Source organism: Thalia democratica, chromosome 7 (assembly GCF_965202585.1).
Source record: "Thalia democratica chromosome 7, ktThaDemo2.hap1.1, whole genome shotgun sequence".
Taxonomy (NCBI): domain Eukaryota; kingdom Metazoa; phylum Chordata; class Thaliacea; order Salpida; family Salpidae; genus Thalia; species Thalia democratica.
Window position 1 is genome coordinate 53,137,119 of NC_139171.1, and position 7,256 is coordinate 53,144,374.

At 25.8% G+C, this 7,256-nt stretch overlaps 1 pseudogene; it reads right to left on the bottom strand.

Moving 5' to 3' along the window:
- Nucleotides 1-3,986: 3,986 nt before the first annotated feature.
- Nucleotides 3,987-4,736, bottom strand: LOC145841568 (phosphoglycerate mutase 1 pseudogene; annotated as a pseudogene).
- Nucleotides 4,737-7,256: the final 2,520 nt, after the last annotated feature.

Below are 7,256 nucleotides of genomic sequence, written 5' to 3' on the forward strand. Positions count from 1 at the left end.
TTGTTATATGTGTTTGTTTTTTGTAGAGATCTCTACTTCTAAAGGAGAATTAATATATTCGAAGTCTTTAACATAAGTTAGTTTAATAATTAAAGTTTTGAAGCAATAAACTACATACTTCTTTATATATTTTGTCTAATTACTTAAATATGTAAAATATTTGTTTCGAAAAACACTTAACTAAAACTGTTTTCATATCATTTGACTCGGGACTTTTTTTGAAACCAAGTTCTAATTGATCGATTCTTGAATATTTAAATCTATATACTAATAAGTGTTACTAAGAGAAGTTTTTAAAAGTTGTTTTTAATGTAATTACAAATTGTAAGCTTAAGTGTTTAAATTTTTCCGAAAATTTTTTGATTATAATAACTTTTCAGGGTAACTGAGTCGAGAAAATTCACAATCTTAAAATTGGTTCTTTTGATAACTATAGTCATAGATACCACAGATCTTATCATACTTAAAACTAGAGCAGAAGTCTGCCGGCATTTGGTAGTCACGTACAAAATTTGAAAAAATATATTCAGTTATAGTTTTAGTGACAACGTCCTTTTTTTATACCTATGACTTTTCTTTTTATTCTTCTTTTTTAACCCAGAACACCTAGTTCTAGTAGTATAAGATACAAATCTCCCTTAAATTGTAACTGAGATCTTTTTTATATTTCGTTTCATATTCCAGAATACCTGGTGTGAAATTCAGTTTAAATTTACACTTTTCCAGATGCACATACTCACGAGCAGCATTTTACCTTTTATGGTCCGCAAGATAAAGTTTCCCGATTCCTAAACCAAGCTTTAGTACCACGTGATATACTTGATTTTTTTAAAGTAATTACACGCTAATGTTTACTTCTTTTTGTAATCTAAATAAAATATTTCATATTCTATAAAATTTACATTGTAAACTTTTTTTAAGTTAAAATCACAGAAATACTTGATGAGATTACTAGATCATTTTTAAATGAATTATACTTTTTTCTGTGCGGTTTAGAAAACATAATAACAAAATTTTTACAACGTAAAACAGTGATTAATTAAAGTAATGAACAATTTCTACTACAGTTTGTTGTGAAAATTCACACGTAGTCTTATAATATAAAATTTTAACTTTAAGAGAGTTAGAAACTATAGAGCAAAAAGTTTTTAGTCCTACTTCCAACTCTTTTCTAAAATAATTCATGTTTTATTTGACTTAAAATAAGTTTGATTTGTTATCGTTTTGTAAAACTAAATAGTATTACAACATATTTGTAAAGCCAAATTAAGTTTTTTGGCAAATAGCTACAAATATTATAAAACAGTTTAAAATATAAAACTAAAATTTTAGAATGTAACTAAGTTTTTCTTCTTGTTATACTACGATTACATAATGTTTAGCACTATCAAGTACAGTCACCTCTCGCGAATTTATGCATATTGTGTCACAGCAAAAATGCGTAATTAAACAAGAGAATGTAGCTAAACAAGAGGTAGAAGTATAGTTCTATATTGGCTATTTTTGTTTATAATGTGTTTAATAAAATACAGTTTAGGTTTTTTTAGTTTATTTATTTGAAAAATAGTTAAAATTCAAGTTGTACATTAATATGAATATTTTTTTGATAAATATTGTTGATATATATCAATATTTTTCTCTAATACCATTAAAGACAAGTTTGACCTTAGGTGGATAACAGATTAGTTGTAAATTAAAGTTCTTTTGCGTTTATATTAAACTTTGTGCAATTACTATTATGAGGAACTAAACATTGTGCCTTGTTTGATTTGAAGGGCATAAGACACCTATGGTATAAAGAGAAAGAGCAAAACCATAGAGTTATGTAGGTTCTATATGGAAAGCACAAACTAAAAATGCAAAATAATTATTTTTTGAATATTTACTTTAAAATTTCTTGAAATGTTCCTTTCATTTTTGTTTGCAAAAAGCATGGAAAAACTGTTCTTGTAAAAACCTAATAAAAATTGGATATATTTTTCAGTTTTCTGAGAATTCTAAAATGCGTAACTAAACGAGAGTGCGTAACCAAACGAGTGAGTAGATTTGCGAGAGTAGACTGTAAATTGTAATATTATTTTGTATCTCGAATGGTATTTAATACTCCAAGTGATAGAAATTAAAGGTAAATAAATATCTAGCTGATATATACTTTTCTTATATGCAACTAAAACTATTTATAGTACAAATGTAAGTTAAGTGATTTAGTAATATACTTTATTATAAAGAATCTGTGATGATTTAACAAATAATTTTAGCTTTTTAAGTAATATAAAATCGAAACAAGTCTAAAATTCATACACAAACTTTACGAAGTTATCTTGCTGTTATTTTTAATTACTAAAAAGATAATGCTATTTAACATACTAAGCTTAAGTTAAAGCTTTAAAATATATTTAGTACCTAAACTGAACAAAATTTCTAAAAAAAATACACCACATCTAAATTAATTGCTTAATTTTAAAATCTAGTTATGATATTTTTCTCATTAGTTTAGTTAGTTTTCAATTTTTTTTAAAGTAAATTAACACAGGCAGAATATATAACTAAACGTAAATAAAAAATTATTAACATTAACATAACCAATTTATAACCATTTAGTCTTAAAATATTTACTTATAATAATTTTTTTTACTTTTAAGTAAATCGGTTTTAAAGTAGCTAGTATTTAAACAGAAGTAAAAAAAATACAGACAAAAATTAAAAACTAGTAAAATGTAAGTATAAAAAAGCATACTATTATAAAATGATGTAATTTTAAAACAAAACTTTGCAAAGTATGTGATTGTTTTTGTTAAACTAAGTTAAGTTAAATCAATGATTTTTTTCACCTCGGAACCTTTTCTGTCAAGGTCTGGATCTAAGAGTATCCTAATTAAAAAAAAAGCTGCCGATCTGGCTGATCGAATTTATTGAACGATTGAAAAAGCAAGAGTCAATTTTTTTAGAAGGAGACTGTTTGCTTTTAAAACAAATCGCGTTAACTAATATCAAAAGTTTTATTGAAAGTAAAAAAAAATCTTTAAGCATAAAAGTATAAACAAAAACACACAGTATCATTACTTTTTTGAATTGTAATTGATGTGTATCGTAAAAGTTTTAAAAACTCGGTGACTTTTTTTTTGATAATATAATAACTATAAATGTTTTTAATGAAAGTTTATAGCAAGAAATTTTGTCAAACTATGTTGAAATAAATTTAAGAATTACTAATTTAACTTAAAAAATGACTTTTGAAAAATTACTAACAATTTAAATTTTAGCTAAAAAACACTCTATTTTTTTAATTAAAATGTATTTTACTTTCTAAAAATATTATTCTTAACTGTTAAGCTAAATTTCTTAGAACCTTAAATCTAAAATTAACAAGCAGCGAAAATAATTTAAGAGTTGTTAGCTTTCGAAGTAAAAACAAATGCATGACAAAATTATATAGTTACAAAATATAAAATATCTTGAACTTCAACTTATTAAAACTATAAAATTTAGCAAGTATTTTTAATTAACTAGTTTATTATAATTACAAATCAGACTTCTATAAACATGTTCAAAAGTATTGTAAACTAACGTTAATAAAAATAAAAATTTAAACAATTTATTAAATCAGTCGAAAACCTTAAAAGTATTTGCATTAAGACGTTTAAATTTATTTATATGTATAATAAGATTAGACAAACAGTGAAAAAAAACTATTTAAAAACTGAAATTAAAGTTTTTGAAAACTTTTATGCAAATTATTTGGTTATTTAGTATTTTTAACAATGGTTTTTAGTTATAAAACAAACATAACACAATTTATACGTTTTTGTACATATAAAGTGTTTTTTTTAATGGTAGAGTGCGTCTATGCAGCTAAAATGTTGTTACAGATTTCTAAAACACACCATATCATTAATAAAATAGGTCACTTTAATCTAAAACATCAAAAACAACTTTAAAAAAAAAATCAAAAACGTTTTTGAAATAGTATTAAGTTTTATTATTATTTATAGTTTTTTCTGGTTGGCAACAGCTTCCATAATATTTTTAACAGTCTCTCCATCTCCAACAAACCGCATCTTCCCCACCGGCTTGCAGTTTTCATCGAGCTCGTACACAAACGGCACCCCATTGGGCAGGCTCAACCTTGCTGCCTCCTCATTGGTCAGTCCCTCCAAATGCTTCACCATTCCCCTCAAGTTGTTGCCGTGTCCCGCGACGATGCACGACTTTCCGGACTTCACCGCGGGAACAATCACGTCAACCCAGAACGGCAAAGTTCTCTGTATGCACATCTCTAAACTTTCGGTAAAGGGGATTTCAGGAATATCCGTGTACCTTGCATCTTTATGAATGAGATCGTAGTACGGATGATCTTCCTCCATCTTGGGCGGCGGAACGTCAAAGCTCCTCCGCCAAACACCAACCCGTTCGTCTCCGTACTTTCCGCGAGCGACATCCTTGTTTATCCCAGTCAGACTGCCGTAGTGCCTCTCGTTCAGCCTCCAAGATTTAACAGTTGAAACGTCACCGGTCGCTTCCGCGATGATTTGAAGTGTCGTTTGCGCTCTTCGCTGCAGGGAAGTGAACCCAACGTCGAACTTGTACCCCGCTTCTTTCAACCACTTCCCGGCTTTCTCGGCGTCTTTCGCTCCCTTCGCGCTCAGTTCAGCGTCGCACCAGCCGGTGAACCTGTTCTGCCGGTTCCACTCGCTCTCGCAGTGCCGAACCATGACCAGCTCGTATTTTGAACCCATTTCGAACTTTTTATAATTTAAATTTTTTGTGTACAAAAATCTCACACATCTTTTAGTTATTGATAAGTATTGTTAGCAATTTAATTTAAACAACAAACCACCAGCAATACATAGTATACCTTTCCACAAAACTTAAAATTTTTGGCTATGTTCAAAGTGCGTACTTAAACGAAAAACTAATGTAACTGATTTATATATTTTAGCGCAAATAACATAAAAAAAAGCATCTATTGATGATTTGTTAAGTTTATTCAAATAGAGCAGCTATTTTTCTACGATAAAAAGTTTATCTAACTAAATTAAGTAAAATGTAAGTTTTCTCTAGTAATAAAGCGGCAAACACAAAATAAACTAAACTTCTTTTTCCTAAAAACAAAAACAAACTAATCACTTTTTTGAGTGCATTAAATAATTTCACAAAACAAAACGTAGTTAACGAAAAATAATAAAACTAACATTTAAACAAGTGATTTTTCACTTTTAAGTACATAATTAATTAAGCTTGTTAACTTCTCTTAAAAAACTAAAATTTTGTCTGAAACTTTATTCTAGTTTAAAATTGATTAAAAGCTTATTTATAATTTAAAAAAGTATATTGTAAAAAAAATAAAATAGTTTAACGTATTAGCTTTTTGTCCTATAGTAAGGTCAAAAAAAAGTTTTAGTAAAAAAGTTTGAATGCTTAAAATTCGAAATTTTAAATAACTAACATATTATTTAAGTTTGTGCTTAATTTTAAATAACTGCAATAAAGTTTTTAATATTGATTGTCTACGAAACTAAAAGAATTCTGATGAGTAACTGTAAAAGTACTTTTTTTTTACATAAAATATTTCTAACAACAATATAAAAGAGTAAAAGTTTTAAACAACTTAAGTCATTCGAAATCAAAGAAAAAGGTTAACGTAGTACAAATTAAGTTAAACAATAAAGTAAAGTTAATGAGTAACTTGCTAATTACGCGAAATTTATGATAATTTTTTTGTAAAACACTTAGTCACTCTCCGACTTATTGTATTGTTTTATTTGCAGTAGCATAGAACATAAATTGTAACTAATTTGAAATTAAAATATTAAATGTCTGTTAGTTTATTAAACTTTTAACACCAGCTTATAAGATGAAAAATGTTGTTAAGTTTACTTAAAAAAAAATGCAAAAATTTAGAACTTTCCATTTACATTCAACAGTTTTAGAAAAACTAAAGAAAGGTATTACTTTACAAACGTTTTTGAAAATAAAGTAATTATCTTTTTGTTTAAAGTTTATTTATACTTTTTTTTTTTTTCAAACTTTAATAAGTTTTCATAAAAAATATTTCAATGGTAACTAAGTTTTGAAGTATGTTATTACAACTGCAATAGTTTAAATGTATTCTTAAAAATAAAACTCATATTTTAAATTAAGTGTTAAACTTGTTTAAGTGTATACATTTTTTTATTGCATTATTAATACGTTACTCTAGCGGTTAATGAAAAATAAAACAAAAAAAGTTAAATATAATTAAGGCTAAATAACATAATTTTACTTTAACAGTGTTCACCAAAAAAAGGAAGTGTTTTATTAAGTAAAAAATTTTAAACTGTTGTTTACAGTTTAGTTTGAATGTTTGTACGCTCAACTAAGTAAATGTATTTATCAATGATAGTGTTCAATAACTTGTATAGTATTTTTTAAGAATTGAATGAGGCTTTTAAACTCTCTAATACAAAATGTTACATATTTGTTATCAAGAAATATATTTTTTTAGTTTTACCAATGATCATAAAAAACAATTTAGGTGCAAAAAAATCTGTAAGTACATTAAGTTAAGATAATACTCGTAAGAAAAGAAAAATATTAATCACGATTCACTAAATGTTGACTTAAATTGATTTAGGTTTTTCAAAAGTAAATGAGAAATTATAAAAAAGTTATATTCTTTCTTTATTCAAAATACTCAAAGACTAAAACTAGCAAATTCTTTTTTAGTAGTGCTAATTACAATAATCTATATCAAATTTAGATAAAGTGGTATCGGATTTTCCCCCTTTAGACAGTTTAAATAAATAAAAAATTCGAAAAAATCAAAGTGGGCGATTTAATTGAGTGGGGACTTTTTTTTTAATAATTTTAATGTTTTAGTTTTTTTGCTGAAAAATATACAAATAAAACAATAATAAGTGTTAAAAACTAATCGCATGCTTATTTTACTAAATTTTTCAAAATTATGTTTAAACGAAAAAAAACTCAAGTAATGTTTTTATTGTTATTTTACTTAAAATCATTCCAATACTGAAAAGATAGAATTTTATGAACTCTTAACTAACAATTCTAAAGTCGATTTTTTTTTTTAACTAATGTTAAATTAGCATAAAGCTTAAAGAATTCTGTTTTAATTTATGAACGTTGTATCTGAAATATCGTTGTTTAAAAAAAAAACTACAACATCTTACTAGTATTTTTTTAAATGCGTACTTTTTAACAGATCTTTTACTTTGTATATATTTTGTTTAATTGTTGCTTGATTATAAGCTAAATTT